The 18505-nt window shown below is 40.5% G+C and overlaps 1 protein-coding gene across 3 annotated transcripts in view; it reads left to right on the plus strand.

Annotated features, from left to right (window-relative positions):
* Positions 1 to 18505, plus strand: part of SK (small conductance calcium-activated potassium channel) — a 398226-nt gene that overhangs the window by 111240 nt on the left and 268481 nt on the right. For 2 of the 3 annotated variants that reach the window (XM_072297494.1, XM_019061693.2), the window contains exon 1: positions 7501 to 7674. The exons of the other annotated variant lie outside the window; for it this stretch is intronic. The gene's annotated coding sequence lies outside the window, so the exon portion shown is untranslated. Of the gene's footprint in view, positions 1 to 7500; positions 7675 to 18505 lie in introns of those variants that run through there. 3 annotated transcript variants of the gene reach the window in all.

An 18505-nucleotide genomic window follows, 5' to 3' on the forward strand; every position in this document is an offset into this window, starting at 1 on the left:
CTCTTTTTACTTTTGCTATTTCTTAATTTTTGTTGTCTTTCCGGCTTACTTCCCTTTTTCATTTTCCTGTCTCTTTTATTTCCCTCCTTCATGTTCTGCGTTTCTCAGTCTTTCTTTTTCTCCTCTTTCCCTCTTCTTCTTCCTTTCCTATCTCTTTATCCTCTGTTTCAAGTCAATCATTTTCGTCTTTTCCTTCTTAATTTTCTTCTTTTTCATATTCTTCGTCGTTTCAATTTTATTTTCCTCGTCCTTCATCTTCTCTTCTTCACTCTCATTTGTCTTATTTTTTTTCTTCTTCTTCTTTTTCTTTTTCTTTCTATGGCTAGGATATGACCTGTCCGTCCACTAGATTATATCGATTATTAAGGCCCCCTATTCACGAATGATCAAAGAAGTATAGTGTGCTGTGGGACACTTGCAATTGCTGCGACGAGTCTAGCGATCGCACTGTATTAGGCGCAATGCGTGAAGTATTCCTGCACTCTTGTAGGCGCTAACATACGCTTGGCACCGACCAGCGACCGCACTGCGTTTGGCGCAATGCGTGAAGTATTTCTGCAGTCTTCTAGGCGCTAATATACGCTTGGCACCGACCAGCGACCACACTGCGATTGGCGCAATGCGTGAAGTATTTCTGCAGTCTTGTAGGCGCTAATATACGCTTGGCATCGACCAGCGACCGCACTGCGTTTGGCGCAATGTGTGAAGTATTTCTGCAGTCTTGTAGGCGCTTAAATGCGTTTTCCGCTGACCGGTTGCTATGTCACAAAATTGCAGAGGAGCTTTAAGAGTCCTATCAATTCATCGATAGTATTTATCATCTCGTTAACGCATGTCATTTTACCCCTCGGCACATTCGTCTGTGGAAAGTTAGGGCCAAATGTTCGGCCTTTTTTACTAGCCTCTCAACCGAGTATAACCTCTTTTTAGCCCAAAAAGTGACACGTTATGATTAATGTTTACCGATGACTCTGCCAGCGCGCGGAACATACTACAATTAGAAGAAGTGATCAGAAGGACGGAGAAGGAGAGTTTTTACCGGGTAGTGGCTAACTAAAAAGAAATGTTTAATTGGAATACATAATGAAAAAAAAAACCTCTTTTTCAAGTTTGTCCATGAAAACAGCTACCTGCATGAAGAAACTAATGTTGAAGGAACCAACATATTTTATCACTGAAATGATCCCAACAGCTGGTAACTCATTTTTAATGCGGTACAGTTGTACTTACTTCACCTAAATAAACAGCTATCTCACACCGGCGATCTTAATAGAGATAGATCACGTGACTTTTTTAGCGTATTTTTAGTCAGGCGTTTAACGTCGCACATATCATCGCTCCTTTGACGTAAGAGCGTAACTCCATTTTCGTATGAGCCCCAGAGAGCATGGTTGTACATGTGAAACAGGGCCCACGTGGAAATTGAGATACGTCCTTACCTCAAAAGGGCGACGAAATGGCGGCACATGCTGTAGCAATTAACACGGGTCCGACCAATTTATGTACGTTCAGATTATGAGTTTTAGACATTAATTGCTTTAAGGCTGTGGGAAGGAGGGCGTTGAGCTTGCCTTACAAGGTCTCACATGGTGAAAAGGGTCAAACCCAGCTTGCGTAAGCCTCCAATTTTGAAAGAGGCAAAATCCAATATGAAGAATTGTCTTATATTTTTTATGCTTCCTTAATTTGTTATTAATGGGGGAGGGGGGTAGACTAGTCTTACGTTATTAATAAAGGAGTTGAGTCTTACGGATACTTCACAAGGGGGAGGAGGGGTCGAAAAGTTGGGCAAAATCCCTTACGTAATAATTAAACGTTTTACGTTGGTCGATTTTTTTTAAAACCTATACTTTTTGCACTCACTGCAGCTTTCGGTAACCGGACAGTGCAGAGTTTGCAAGTTAGCTACACTGGTTTCCCTCCATATAAATCCACTAAAAATATAGATTATTTATGATTGGCTTAGAGGACCAGGCAAGTAAGCACATTTTTTTACAAAAAAATCGAGATATAAATGATTTTAAGTAAACCTAGTCTTAATGCATATGCTGTGAAAAATTCGCCCCCAAATTCCAATATTTAAGCATCAAAAAGTCAGTTTAAACTTTTTTTCCGCCATAAAATCCATGTAATTTCAGAGCTTCAAACGCGTATTTCTTAAAATAGCAAAAACTGCACTTGTGCGCGTTGTCCTCCAAGCCCCTCATATGAAGCAAGCTAACTCTCCACGAATCGACTGTTTTACATACATTTAAATGGAGGAACAGTGTTGTCAACTTGCAAAATCGCTACAGTAACTGAGCAATATTGATATACTGCCAACGCAAAAACACCAAAAAGACACTAGCCGCGCAGATCTTCAATAGTCGGGTTTGAACAGTTGCAGCTTGTGGTACGAAATACAATTTTCCGCCTGATTTTCTCCATTGGCGCAATTGCGGCGCAACGCACAATGGATCGAGTCGATTGGAGTGGTCGGACAAAATCATGAAACTTTAAAAGCTGATAACTCCGTTTATACACAACTTTAAGGTTCCAAAAGTGGTTCCATTTGTTGCCTCGTGAAATTTTCTACTATCAGCACCGCTTAGAATTTTAAAACGTGACGGTATAAACATCAAAATTTGCAGTTTTAGTAAAACATTTCATGTCCGACCGCTCGGATTGCGCGATCCACTGTGCGGTGGGTGCATCGCGACGACGAAATTGAATCACAAAAGTCTGCGGGCAAAAACAGAAAAAGTCGCCCGGACACGGTGGAATTTTCCGCTCGGAAGCCAACTAAATTGAGCGGAGCTCGAATTCATGTTTGGAGACTTTGGCATCGTGATATTCGTCACGGAGCTTTTCGTTCATTTTACTTTGTTTGTTCATGCAAAACTCCGGGAAAGGTCTCCACTTACGGCATTTTTTCGCGAGACCTCGGCCGTTTTTGACGTCACAGCCGAGTTTTCCTAACTTTCAAAGACAGCAGCTCTTATTTTAATAGGATGCAGCCCGCATGTGCGTTGGAAGAACAATCTTGAGAAGAAGAGCAAATCTGACAGAAGGATTTAGAATCAATCTGAATGTAATAGTTTACTTTACCGAAAAATGGAAAAAGTACCCTGGTAAAAATTGGCAGTAGAATCTGTGTTCCACAATACCATAGACCTACGGCCGGATGTAAGATTTCTAATAGCTTCTAAAGCCGGCTACACAATTTCTTATAGCCTTTTATAGCCGATGGCAACTAAGCAACTCACAGCCAGGCGATAAAGTGTATGCTAAACGTCACTAATTACGGATGCTAGGACTTTCTGAGTTTTGGACTACTGCTCTCTTTTTGGGAAAAGATACCTTCCTCATGTTCGAACGTAGATTTCACAAACTGCGCAATTCTGGCCCCTAAAAATAAGCATTGCAATGAAATTAACGACAAGGTTGTTGAAGTTCTTTCAGGTGTCTCTAAAACGTACTTCAGTGTTAACAGGCTCATTGTAGAGGAAGAGGGAGAGGCTCTCAATTTTTCCCTCGAATTCTTGGACAGTCTTAATCTTAGTGGCTTACCACCGCATAAACTCACACTTTTGGAGGGGGTTTTTGTCATGCTTTTAAGAAACCTCAACGTTTCTAAAGGTTTATCGAATGGTACCCGATTGATCGTCTGGAAACGTTATGAAAATTGTCTTGATTTGCAGGTCATTTCCGGCGAGAAGGCCGGTGAAAGAATTTCACTGCCAAGAATTGATTTGTCACCTGCAGACTCCTCTCTCCCTTTCTCTTTTAAGAGGCGACAATTTCCAATTCGCATTGCGTTCTGCATGACCATCATCAAAGCTAAGGGTCAAACACCGTAGTATCTTGATTTATTTTGCGAGGAAAGCTCCGTAATTTTGATGGATGCTTGCCATTCCTAATATATTAGAGCGCCTTCAGTTTCGTATGATACTGTGCAATACCTCTGGTGTGAAATAGTTGCTTCAAGCGCCGTGGCACGCTGCGGTGCGGCAGGCGGGCAGCCAACGCGGAACGCGCATTGGCGCCTACAAACCTAACAGGGATACTTCACGCGTTGCGCAATGCGTGAAGTATCCGTGTTAGGTTTGTAGGCGCCAGTGTGTCGCCGCTCCGCTTTGTGTTAGGCTCTAAATATTTAATCTGGCGGAGTCAGCGTTATTCAACTCATGATTTTGAAATGTTTGCACATCCTGTATGGATTATTCTCGTTTTAGTTGATGAAAAAAATATGTAGTAAAGGAAAATATAATGTGTGTTTTGAGGTGGTTCCGTATCAAACTTAATGATTTCCAAAGCACGCACATTCCTACACAATTTCTTATAGCCTTTTATAATCGATGGCGAAAAAGCAACATCCAGGCGATAAAGTGTAAAGCCCGGCGATAGGAACTATAGCCCGGCTGCATAATTTTTTATCGCTTCGTATAGCCCGGCCGTATGATTTTCTCCGCATTCTACAGCCAGCTTTATGATTTTCTGTAGCCTTCTTTAGCCGGATATAAGAATTCCTATGGTATTTTGAAACGCAGCTCTTATCGCCAATTTTTACCAGGGTAGTTTTGTTTATTATAAAATAAATGATGTAAAAATTGCCCGTAATTATTTTGTAAATGAAGACGAGTCATAATAAATTAAAATTACTGTAAAGTAAATTTAGAGTGATGAATTGTTTCAAATAGGTAACATTGACTCTTGCAGTGAAGTAATTAAGTGCGGTTAGGTTCATCTGTTGAAAATTGTGTTCCAAAGATCTTCTCTTCAATCCGTGTGCGCCGCGAAACGACTCTTTGCTTGTATCTCTAAAATATTCCGAGGAGGGTATGCATGAATATTTTTGCATGCCGTTTAAAAAAGTGTTAACAATTGAAAAAGTATATTAAGGAAGTTTGGACTACCTAAGTAGGAGGGTGAATTTAAACCCCCGACCGACGCTAAGCCACTTTCACGCGTGGTGTGGTTTAGCGTTATCCGAACCCCGCCTCGCTAAATACCTGCAGAATTAAAATATCTTGATTGCGATTTCGCTCGGCAAAAGTTTTCCGGAATCTGTGTGGGTGAAGTCTACCATAGTCTCGGGTATAAATTATTTACTTAATTACTTAATTTTTCTCATCTTGAGCGTGATGAAAGTTCCCAGCCTTCCCGCTTATCGAGAAGTTGATTTCGGTTGCTTACAGTACTCCACGGAGATTGCTTTTATATGAATAATTCATTAATTACTAAATCAGCTATTTTATTTTGAATAACGGTCTGGGGAGGGATGAGAGGCGAGAGCGTGGTGCGAACTCAATGCGTATTTTTTAACCACGCATTTCGTCGCTCCTTCGGCGTGAGGATGTATCTCGATTCTTGCATGAGCCACAAAAATCATGGATCTTTAAGTAAAACAGGGCTCACGGTAAAATTAAGATACGCCCTTACGTCAATAGAGCGACAATTTGTATGCATAGGGCATCGCAGGAGTTCTTATCACGTTCTGTGCGCGGTCCGCCGACGTATAATCATTTAAAAAATAAGGGAGAGGAAAGAAATTACGAAGCTCTTTCAGCTTGAAGCTGTTAACTGTGGATCTTTGCTCTCTGAGGGACAGGGCTCAAATCAACTTTATCGGTACTTAGTAAGGTTTCGAAGGGTTTAAAGCACTCCTTTGAGGTTGTTATTTTGAAACCATTTGTGACCATCAATGGGATGCTATGGAATCTGTTTGAAAAACTTAATTATACGAGGGTCGTCTAGAAAGTAAGTTTACCTATTCAATATCTACTAAACTAAGATGAATAAAAAAACCCTGCAAAAGCGCTGAAAAGCCACCATCTCTAGCTTTCTATCACGTTGCAGACTTTTAAATTTGGTTCATTAGAATTCTGGAAAAATTGGTTTTTCTAAACCCACCTCCTCTCCACATGGGTCTAAAATTTCACGGAGCGTCATCAGCAAGTGCTTATCAGCGGCATCAATCGCTTATCGCAAGAAAGTGACTTAGAAATAGGTTAATCCCATGTAAAACATACGGAGGCACATTTTGCAACCGGGAGACTGGATCTGATGTAGATAGGATGATTCCGATTCAATCCGTATATTTGAGAAAATGAAAAAAAGAAAAAGAAAAACCTTCATCGAGACTTTTGGGGTTTCTTTTAGACTGAACGTAAATGCTAACAAAAAGAAAACGTATAATCATACTAAAACAAAGGAACGTTCATCTAGTGAGAGTGTCTGTGCTCGTTAATGTTTATTGGGGGGGGGGGGGGGCACGTAGTGTCACCATTTGCTCGTCGAGTGATCCCCTTTTGTATAATTAGAAAAATTCAAAATGAAATGCTCACTGCAACGCTGTTAATTAAGATTAAGTTTACTTCCAGAAAATTAAAGTGCTGGATTGGAGAGCTGAATTAATGAACTGCGACCAGAATTTTACCCTTTAAAAGTCTGGCGGAAAATGAACGAGCAAGAAGCTGGGCCACCGTTGACGCTGTTGAAAGAAAGGAGGTTGTTGTGGTAGAATGAGTTTTTTTCGAGAGGTGTGTCATAACACATGAGGTAATTTCCCATTTAAAACTCTGATTAAAAGAATTAAAATAGAGAGAGAGAATGGAGAAAAAAGTAGCAGTACGGGGCATTTATTGTAGAGCGATACCATACCTACTTCAGCCATTCACATCGCTGTGATGAGAGAACGAGTAATCGTCATTATACAATACGTTCATTTTTGAGAGGTGCCATGACGTTACAAGTCAGGGTGTGGTTTAAACGCCTTAAATGGTACCTGATCGGCAGACTGACTCACGAGTGTTTACATAATCTTGTTCTTAGGGCAAATCTGGGATGTAGATATTTTGGTTTTTTGGTTTTTTCCGGAAAAATCAATGAAAATCTGAGAACAGTGTGTGGTTGCAATGGACAACATAGGTAGGTAATAGACTACCTAATGGCAACAAACGAGAGACCTTTTAGTTCGGCCATCACTTACCCCCTTAATCTATAAGAACCACCCAAATTAACTTATAAGATCGCTTTATATTTATTATTTCCTATTTGTCTATGGTTTTTTCCATCAATTTCAACAATCAGCGGGCTGATCGTTGAAATGAGTGGTCCTTACAGCCTGTGGGGGTAAATTATGGACTAACTATACAGTATCGTTGGGTAGGGTTACCGTTAGTTAGTCTATTGCCTACTCCTTTCACCATCGCAACCACCCGCTTCCACCAATAGGATCCCTCCACATCCCTTTTGTCTTTTCTGTCTATAGCTTTTTCTACCAGTTTCAACAATCAGCCCGCAGCCTTCTTGTTGCATTTTCTCTCGACACAACTTTCGGGCTCACTGCTCTCGGGAGTGACACGGCCTCTCGCCGGTGAGCGGAGCGTATAGCGTGTCATGTTGGGTTGGGCCTACTCACCGGTGGATGCCCCGGTGCGGTGCTCGTTGCCCGGCGTCGGTAAAAACATGCGCCGCGACGCCGAGTGCCGAGCCGTGCCCGTTCGCGACGCCCCACCGTCAGTCTCGTGCGTCGTGTCGGAGCGCCCACCGTCCCGATCCCCCGAACCCGTGCCGCTTGCCGCTTGCGTAATGCGTCCTCCCCCAACCACCCCCTCCTCGCGTGGTTCCCCGTAAAAAAGTGCGGATTTCTAGTGATCTCTCGTCGACAAATGGGATACCTTCTGTTACCAGGTGAGGACCATTAGTCACGCCAGCACAGGTCAAGTGGAAAATGTGGAGGAATTGGGGTTTCCAGTGAAATATTTGATTGAAATTCACAAAACTGAAAAATATGAAACATATTTTCACACGGAAAAGAAATTGCTGATTTGACAATTTTTTAGTTAAAAAAGTATCCGACATGTTTCAATGTAGATTTTACGATAAAAAAATGCTAATTTAACCTCCTTCATGGTTGGAATTATCCATTCACTATTTTAAAATGTTCATTTGAAAAATTTCGGACATATTTATCAACAATTTAATGGTTAAATCAGCAACCCAATTTTTCCAAGCATTGTAAAAAATGAAGGAGTGAAATTACAAGCCGAGGTCTACATAGCGCCCTAAAACCCGCCTAGTGATAAGAATGTGGGGCGGAATTTATTCTTCTTACGGAGTGACTTACGCTATTACGGAGCGGAATCTACTCTTCTTGCGGAGTACGTCTCCATGGTGCTAATTTCATTTCCATTCATATTTTTCTGGGTTTTAGGCGCGAAACAGACACTGGCGTCGAATTTCACTCTCGATTTTTAACAGTGTGGGTGTGCAACACGCGCTAAAGCAAACCAAAAAGCAAAAACCATAATTTATTGTATTTGATTTTAAAATATTTCGTAAAGTTCATGAAATATTTGACATTGCATATCGAGATCTCATTTTTCTTTAAAAAATTTCAAGGACTGTCAGTAGTGGGTACACATGCAGAAAAATTGAAAACAACGAGTAAGCCCGATATACGGCTAGGGCAAACATTACTCCGAAAAAATAGGTAACCAAGGAAGGAGAATTCAAAGGTTTAAAAAGAGGTGGGGTTTGGGGACCTCTAAATAATCCGTACTATCAAATTTCTGAATTTGTTTGTCTTGGTTACTTACTTTTTTCAACGCTATGTATCTTTCAAGAGCTAAGTAGCTATAATTAGAAAATGAATGGTAATCCATAATGCATTCTTAATGCATGTTTGGTTGTTTAAAACAAGTTTCCAGACGTCAAATTTTATTCTTCCATAATTTAGGACTATACTTCGCTTCGGGGTGCGAGGCTGTGTTGTATGCCAAAGGTATCAGTTTTAGTCTCTAAAGTTGGAACGTTTACTTCTATTTTTTAAATTTAAAAATACCTCGAAAACCTCCCTGAAAAAAGCTGATGGTCCAATTGATAAGCTGCAACTTGAAGCCCAAAATTTCCTGTTTTAATGCATATGCATGTTTTTGAGTGCATAAAATTGAGTAACATGTAACTGGTTAAATTGAAAAATATACGTCTCCGATTGTGGCGCTTTAAGGTTCCATTTATGTTTCATTATTTTTTTTTTTAAAAAAAAAACTAATCGTTAGTTTTCTTTGAAATCTTTATTCTTTAAAACATATCGATAGAAAATTTGAAGTTTACATTTGTGTGGTGGTTTCTTATTGCATAAATATGACAAACCCAATCAAAGATTTGTAAACATTTCAGTGGAATAATTAGTTAATGATTAGCTATGATTAGCCATTGATTCAAGATTCAACAAGCAACTCAGCAGTCGTATCCAAGTTGCAGCGAATACGTAGACAAGTTAGCCGTTTATTAATGTGCCGATGCCTTCTCACAGCATTAGGAGTTAATATGTTGTGGAGTGATTCAGATGAGATGTTTGGATAATGATTACTAATGAGGTGGGTGGGGAACAATCTGTTGCACAAACGAGACATAATTCAAAAAACTTCCTCGGCAAACTGCCCACCGCGTTTTCAACTCGTCATCATCTAGGGAAAAATGAGAGGGTAGCTGCTGTGTGCCTATCAAGTAGAGAGAGTTGACTTTCCCAAGGAATTTTTTTTATCCTTGCTCGCTAACATCGCTTGGATGACCATCACAAATTTTTTCCTTGGGAGATGTCCTCGGGAGATTTTATACGTACTCCGTCCTCCCTACCTCCTACCCCCTACCTTTGAGTATTCTTGTTATTCGCGCCAGAAGATGCAGGCTTAATTCCTCCAAGGTGTGGTGTCGTTATCTCATTTTTTCTCCCATCTTTTAAGACATAATTTTCCTGCTGTGCTACGTATAGATGGCCGAAGTGTGAAAACACATAATCTCCATTGCGTTCCGCTCACGTTTAATTTTTTCAAGGCGACGCGACACAAGCCAACTTTATGGTTTGAAAACACAAAATATTCTGCTAATGAAAAAAGGAAAACTAGGTAAGGAAACCAAGAAATTACATCGATTAGTTTTTCAAAGAGAAAATTAAGTTTGACTGGAAGTCTGCAATACCACAAATTGACTCACGTGGTTTCGCCCTTTGACCATCGATATATAATCAGGAGACTAGCAGCTTCTAAGTTTATTTTTTACATGCGTAGAATACTTGTAGTTTTTCGGCATTAAAGCCCCCTTTTTATAGACACAAATACAATATATTTTAAAGACTTCACACTGCTATCTGCCCAATGGTGTAAAATATACTTCTTGAAATCAAGGCTCAGATTCGACCAATGATGACTGATGTCCGGAGAGTTGAGCTTTTGGTGTAGCAATTCTACCCTAATTTGCAAATTTGCCTAGAGAGATGCTCACCCCAGATATTAGTCATCATTTAGCGTATTTTATACTCAACAAGTTGCTCATCAATCACTTTTAAGCGGACCGTTGACCTCCAAACTTATGATTTTTCCCTCACCCGATTACGTTGCATCGATTGTTAGTGCGGGCAGTGTGTTCAAAGTTGAACCCGAACATTTTCAAAATCGACTTTTTCTTCTGTAAAGTTTGCCTATTAAGCCCCCCTTCAAACTTACAGCCCCTCAAAGTTTGGCTCAAAGACCGTTTTTTCTTGATCGTGATGACACGACATATTGTGAATGAAAATGCATGAAAATTGACACATCGTTGTTTTTTTACCAGTTTCACACATTTCTGATTTCCAAAACAATCCAAAATCATGTTATATAGTTATCACCATATATATATTATATCATCGATGTTATATAGTAATCACCAATTGACTATACGTAGCAAATTCTGTGACTCTGACCGTATTCACTGAAAGTATATGGTCTTGATGTCTTATCATCATTACCTTGCAGTATTACTGTGTCAAAAATCAGGTATTAACTGGACTGCATTTTGCAACTTGGAACTATAAATTTTGGCTCTTCTGGAAAAACACTTACGTGGATAGGGAAACTAATGGCACACACGTCGTTTTTAATCCGGGCTAGAATTCATAGTTCCAAATTGCAAAAAGTAGTCCAACTCATGATAGAATTCACCATGCTCCTGGGAAAGTTCATTATTCTTTTCTTTCCAAGAAGGGGGAGGGGCTTCCTTGATAAGAGGGAGTCTCTTGCGGCGCAAGGGTTCCTCAAGTCACTTTTAATCACTAGGTGCAATTATCAGTGAGCTTTTGCACGATGCGATGGTGGAATTCTTCAATGCCTTTTGTTTCGCTTCCCTTTCCACGCAGTCATTAAAACTCACTTACAGGTATGTACCTCGTGCGGACCATAGCACATGGCAGTGTGGTTGCATTTTCGGAAGGGGGGATTTTTCGGAAGGATACGTTATACAGGGTGATCCAAAAATCTCGCACCACCAGCACCAGCACCCCTGTAACTTTTGAGCAAATTGAGATGGAGGTTTGAAGTTTAGTGAGTGTTCCAAGGTAAAAGTAAGCGACTTTCAAGACTCCTTCAAAATGTTGGGGAGGGGGGGCTTACCCTTTAAACAGGGTTGCCACAGTCAGGGAATACCGAGAAAACCGGGAACTTTCAGAGAATTTTAAAAAGTCAAGGAAAACCTGGAAATGTCAGGCAAAAATCTTCAAGTCACCTATACTTGCTTTCCGAAGGGGTTTGACGATTCCAACGACAAATGTTGCCGGAAAACTATTTCTTACTACCTATGTCTTTTTAACAATCTGTCATTTATTAAATTATCAGGGAATTTCACCAAAACGTTTCAGGGAAATGTGAAGGAATTTAATTTTCCAAATCTTGTGGCAACCCTGTCTAGAGCGCCAAAAGACCCCTAAGGGCTACACTTGTACAGTGGCGTGGCGTGCTTTGCGATATATCGATTGTTATGCCATTTAAACCTATGCAAGAGGATCAACAAACAGGGTGTTCGCAGTGAACACCTTAATAATCGATTCTTCACCATAGGTTTAAATGGCATAACAATCGATACACCGCAATTCACGCTACGCTATTGCACTTGTAGGATAGATACGTGACTTTTGGATCACTCTGTAGAGCAAAAAGAGTCTAATTTGGATCTCAAAAATCGATTCTGAGAATGTTCGGGCTTTATTTCGGCAGGGCACCCTGTACTGTCTCTGCATGGACGGTCACACATGTTCCAACCCCCCTACCCTTTCGGGCTCCCCGTTGATTTGCAAGGGGTTTTTTCGTTCGTCGTCCGTGCGGGAGGAGAGCGGAGGGTGTGCATGCGTTCGCGGACGAACTCGGATGCGTTTGCATTAGATTTCAAGGAGCGGCGATGTGAGCGGGTGCGGACGGAAAGAAATAAAACAAACAACATCTTTATCCGTAACTGAGGGAAACAGCGCGGCTTCAGCAACGCAGTTTACATATTGACCCAGGATTTGTGAGGATTCGCATCGCTGCGAGCGCGCACCAGTCGCATGTTCCCGCTCCTCCGTCTTTTTTTCGCCTCCTTCCCCGTTGCCGCGCCGCCATCCACGCTGCCGTGTTATACAGTGGCGTGCACGGAAAAAATGGACTGCTGATTTAACGATTAAATTGTTAAAAAATATGTCTGACTTGTTTCAAATGCACATTTTTCAATGGTGGAAAGCTAATTTAACCTCGAGGGTGGTTAAATTAGCATTTTTTTGGTGTAAAATCTACATTGAAACATGAAACACATTGAAAAACTGTTTTAAACTACAAAATTGTTGAACTAGCGATGTCATTTTTTTTCCATGTGGTGTGCTTTGCGACGTATCGATTGGACGTATTTCTATCAAACGGAACTAAGCGCCATAGGGGGAGGAAGGTAGAGGGGGGCCTGGATTGGCGGCGGAAACGGGCGTCCTGCTCGTTCCGTCCTATACTAGTAATGCTTTTCCATGGCGCTTAGTTCCGTTTGACAGAACGCGCTATCCGGGATTCCAAGTTCCTCAAAAGGAACTCAAATTGGCGATTAGTTCTGTCTGACAGAAATACGTCCGATTGATCTGCCACTTAAGCCTATGGAAAAGGATCGATGAACAAGGTGTTCGCTGCGAACACCTTAAGAATCGATTCCTTTCCACAGCTTCAAATGGGGAAATATCGATAATCGACCATTCATGCCTCGCCACTGCCTTGGCATCGAAGTGCAATGTAAAGTGAATCGAAGGTATGTGAAAGGTACGAAATTGACATGCACTGTTATTAAGCGAGAAGTGAAATTCGAAGCCGGAGTCTATATAACGTTCAAAACCTCTCGCAAAAATTGACGTTGATTACTAGATTTTGATGGAGAAATCTGGTGTCTCTAGATATCCGTCGAATTTAGGCGAACAGATCAGGTCATTTTCATGCCAAAAATGTCCTTACTCTCAGGCAATTTGGCGTCCCAAAGCTTAGACTTGTAAATAGCTTTGTCTCAAAATTATATTGGTTGAACGACAAACTTCAAACTGCCATGATCCCTGCGGTTTCCCTTGAGGATTTTGGGCGTTCTTTGTCCCAAAATGATTATTACACTAGTCTTTGCGCTTAAATATCAATAACTGTTTTACCAGTCTCTCTTTCATTAGACGGTCATATCTGAACAATATAAATTCCAAGTGGCCGGATAAGAAAGAGAGAACTACTTTGGATAGTTTGGAAGCTTTGGGTAGAAGTTTCATTCTCCTGGCTGAGTTAAATAAACGTCAAACCTCGGGAAGTTACCTCGCCGTCGCTCATCGAGACCTGCAATGGAATTTAATATCAATATTTGTGACGGTCGCTATCGCAAACTAATTATTCGTCAAAACTTCAAACGACTAGGCGCGGAAATTATTTTACTCGCCGGTAGGCCGTTCCAATCCGTTTAAATTGGATCGGATTATTGCTGTGGTTGATGGACATACCTCCCGTCAAAACTGGATGGGTATTATCATTCATTTTGCTCCAATTTATGGACAAGAATGTCGAGCTTGCTCGGTACCTCCCGGTTTCTTTCGGAGGCAGCGTTAGGGATCAGCAATCAATTTAGTCGCAGAATTGCACTGATATTTCAGTTTCTACGATGATTTTTCAAGAATGATAGACCCGTTTAAATTTTGTTTTACAAATTTATTATTTTTTTCCTATTTCAACAACAGTGTAGAAAATGTGATTCAATTCTATCTCATTCCCCCTCCTAATCCACTTCAACTTTTTTTTTAACGGTAGTGCTAGTTACCAAAAATTATGTGCAAATTTTGGATTTCTTTTTAAGACTTTGAAACTATCTCGCGTTTGAAGCAAAATGCATTTTATATGAACGCAAGTTTATAGTCATGTGGTTAAGTAATTTCGACTTTCAAAAAAAATTAAAGAAATTAAATACTTGGCGTATTTAAGTTGATAAAGTCAATCGAATATAAATCTCTCTTAATCTCTCTCTTTTTCTGAGCAAGATAAAAAAAGAAAGTTGATGTACATGATAAAGTCACAATCATTTGAGTATATACTCTTGGAAGAGAGTCAATGAAATCGGATCTACGTCTTTTCATTTTTTTAAACCATTAAAGAGGAGAAAATTTCAAAATAATGTGAATTTATTTCAAGGTCAATATATGTAGTCGACTCATTTTGAATAGTTTTCACCTCTCAAACACTGCATTATCTGATGACAATTTATTGGAAATGCGGAATTTCATTAAGAAATAACGAAAATATGACACAAAACGTAAACACGCTTAACAATAGTCTTATAATGAGTTTGAGAGTTGGGAGGGGGGGGGGTCTTGAAAGGGAAATGGGGTCAGAGCGTTAGCTATTCCCAAAACTTAATTTTCAGGATACCCTGATGACTTTAGATGGTTTAAAGTAAAAACCTTTGGACAGGAGGATTTCGGCAAGATGATCCCGTGATACCCATTTTGTTAATCTCCTCCGCACCCTGACGTGAGTTTATCCTTCCCCGAAATCGAAGGTTGTGAAATTGCATTACGTGCTTTGATACGAAACGCCCATTCTCATCGATCCCCCTAACTCCAGCGAGCTACTTGGAGGTTGTGAGAAATTGCGGAGAAAATTGGGGAGAGTGTGCACCCCAGCATATTAGCCCCAGAGGGGAGTTGTTAATCTGCAGAACGAGAGGTGGAAAATAAAGGAGCTCTGCTTTCAGTAAAGGTTAATTAAGGCTCTATACGGACGCCGGTCATTGGTCCGCTCGAAGACGAAATTCAATTACCCAGAGGGATCCGCACTAGAAAAACCCGAGAGGTTGTCTCGATCAAGAGTCTCTCATCAGCTCTAAAATTTCAAGGCTTCTGTCCATCGTTGCCGTCGTCGAGATCTTAACCTTTGCTCTTTAAATGGGCGCTAATCGCTGGCGATAGTTCGCATTGTTAAGGAAAAACGCCGTATGAGCCCTCAGACGTTGCCTAATTTCCTTTGATAAAACACAAATTTTTTCGGTGAACTTATAAATATTTTTCTTTCAATTTTTCGGATAATTTTGTTCGAAATTTCTCCTAAAGTTCCTGAAAATATCAAGATTAGTATTCATGTTTTTCTCCTAAAAATACACATTTTATGGGAGGAAATTTGGCAACTGTCGAATGCTCAAACGCCGTTTTTCCGTAGCACGGCAGAGTTCAAAGCATGTATGTCAAATGGCTTCAATTAATTACGAAACGCTCTAAGTGGGAGGAGGTAGGAGCCTACGTTATGCTACGTTACAAAAAAGCAGGGGTAGTTGGTAGGAGGGTTAGTGCCAGCGTTACGGAACCCTCTCTATTAGTAAAAAACGAACGAAATCCAAAATGTACCATCATATTTTCCTCGACGTTATTTTTGTCGCACCATCGTCAACTTAAAATTTTATCCAACTATATGTTCAACATTTTCCCGCAATTTTGGGAATCTTAAGTGGGGTCGGTCAAGCACTATATAATTGTTGATGGAGTCCGGCTGCGTCACAAATCGTTGCACCGGAAAGGGGGCTCAAAATTGCCAAAAACGTGCGTTTCAGGGTAACAGAGGCTAGGCCCCTTTACCGTTTTGCGGTTGAACCCCCGAAGCGCTTCGAGTTTCAGGCGTTGCGCGTTACACGTTACTCTTATGAAGTTATAAAGGGGGCCGTGTAAGTACACATGCCGCCTAAGCACACACCTAAGCACGTCGACAAGATTCATAACACGACGGAGGCTGCCTAAGCACAAGCTTGCCTAAGCACAGGCGCCTAAGCGCAACCCCGGAAACATAACTACTACTACCCCAAGCATAAACGCACGTTCCTAAGCACAGCTGCCTATTATGGAATATGATATGTGCTTGTATATCTATCATTACGAGCGCACGTTGGGTTGGGCATGTGTGTGTTTTAACATGGTATGCAATGAATTTTTTAGGAAATTGCAGGTTCTGAGTAGATCTGCAAGAATTTTACGTCATTTTTACAAGGAAGTCTGAAAGGAAAAGGAACCAGTTATGGTGACAAAACGTGGATACAACTGTTCTAACTTGTTAGATGTGCGTATTGCATAGTAAGAACTGAAGACATATCATATACGTACGTTTCTAGCAGCGACACTGTGTCTTAACAGTAATCGAAGCCTTAATCGGTGGTGAGAAATTTTATCGCGGAGGAACTTTTAGGATGTGTTCGCAGCACCCAAAAAGCAAGTATGTAAACTGTTCTGACTCATCGAATTTTCGTTTTTTGGTTTAATTCGTTCTAGGGCTCTATTGGGGTAATTCCCATAATTTTTGAGGCTACTAGCAGATAATGATCTCTAAATAGGCCTTTCCGCTTTCCTTGAATTTTTGAAATGTTACCCAACAGTTGATTATTGCAATTGAAAGGCAAAGCGATAGACAATGAGGACAGAGAGAAAACGGAACGATTTTTGTGGTTGAAACAAGTCATTGTTATGGACGAAATTAGACACGGAACCACCTTAATATTTCCAAAACACACGTCATATTTTCCCTTTAATACATATTTTTTTCCCATCAATTTAAATGAGACTAATCCGTGCAGAGCGTGCAAATATTTCAAAATCATGAGTTGAAAAACGCTGACTCCGCGAGTTAAAATAGTTGAGCCTAACACAGAGCGAAATGCGCACTGGCACCTACAAACCTAACGGGATACTTCACGCGTTGCGCAATGCGTGAAGTATCCCTGTTAGGTTTGTAGGCGCCTGTGCGCGTGTCACGCTGGTCGCCCGCCGCGCCGCGGAGTGCTACGGCGTTTCAAGCAACTATTTTTCGACATAGGTGTTGCACAGTATCGTAGGCGCTCCAACGTATCAAGAATGACAAGCTTCCTTTGCAGAGCTTTCTTTGCAAAATAAATCAAGATACTACGTTACAAAAGGAGAGTGGTAATCTAAGAAACTCATTTCGTCCTCGTATCCGTTTTTAATAACATTTGGCTAGCATAATTTTTGAATTTCATTAGAGAACAATGTGACTCAACATTATTGAGTAACCGTCAAGAAGATTTTATTTTGAATCAAGAATAAAATAGCTGAATGAAAGCGGGTTTCTGCTCGATCTAAGTGAGTTTTCTTTTTATTTAAGTATCCTTTTTTCTCTAAATAGGCATTATTTTCTTTATTGATTTATAAGGAAATCTTCTAAGGAAAAAATGTGTGGACTTAAACTACTGGGAAAAAACAAGGGATCGGACAAAAAATCGTTGACGAAATGTCCTATAACCGCGAGGGTCAGTACCTAAATCAAGACAATCAGTTGATCGCAAGATGCTGTGAAGAGACGCGACTTGATAGAAACGCCTGGATGCAACTAAACTTGCCCAATGGTTGCCCATTTTGCATATGGAGACAATTGAAGGCGCACTGTCTTTGCAACAGCGACCCACGTGCATTGCCTGCATGCCTGCGCCTCGCATCACACCGTGCTACGTTGCCGTGCTAGATAAAAATGCCGCAAGACCGTTGTTCAACCTTGTTAAATTTCTACAGATTAAATGCGATTTTTCGAGGAGACTTGTGAATATTTTTCTCTCAATTTTTATACCGTTAAATTTTCGATTTTATATGCGGCATCGGAAGATGTCAAAGAAAAATATTCATAAACGTCCTGAGAAACGAATTTTATATAAATAAATTTTGGAACAGCTGAATGTTTATGCGGAGTTTTTCCTTAGCAGTATAGAAAACCGCCACATAAACTATTTGACGATGTGGAATTCCACTTGATAATTACGTATTCCCCGGGAAATTATTGAAACTTTTTTTCAAATTTTACGAATAACTTTTTCGAAATTTAATCTGGAATATCTGTAATTCCAAAAAAAAAAATTCCTCCCAATTTTCATAGAAATGAGTATTATATCGAGGAAAATGTAGTAAAATTTCAATTTGCATACGACACTCTTCCTTGAAATATTCCCAGTCATAGTTCATCGAAGGATCTCATGACTTTTCCTAACCCATTTACCGCAGTTCAACGGAGTTTTTGTCTATGGCTGCTTAGGTTGTAGAAGAACGGGGGTAAAGTGTTTCCAAAAATAAATAGACAGGGTCTCTTTCTACAGATATACCTGGAAAAAAATTCTCGAGTCACTGATCGACAAATTAATGGTGACAGAAACCAGGGCATGTGTTATCGCGTCGCGCAGTCACAGCACACGCGGT

This window comes from Bemisia tabaci, chromosome 2, assembly GCF_918797505.1.
Source record: "Bemisia tabaci chromosome 2, PGI_BMITA_v3".
NCBI lineage: Eukaryota > Metazoa > Arthropoda > Insecta > Hemiptera > Aleyrodidae > Bemisia > Bemisia tabaci.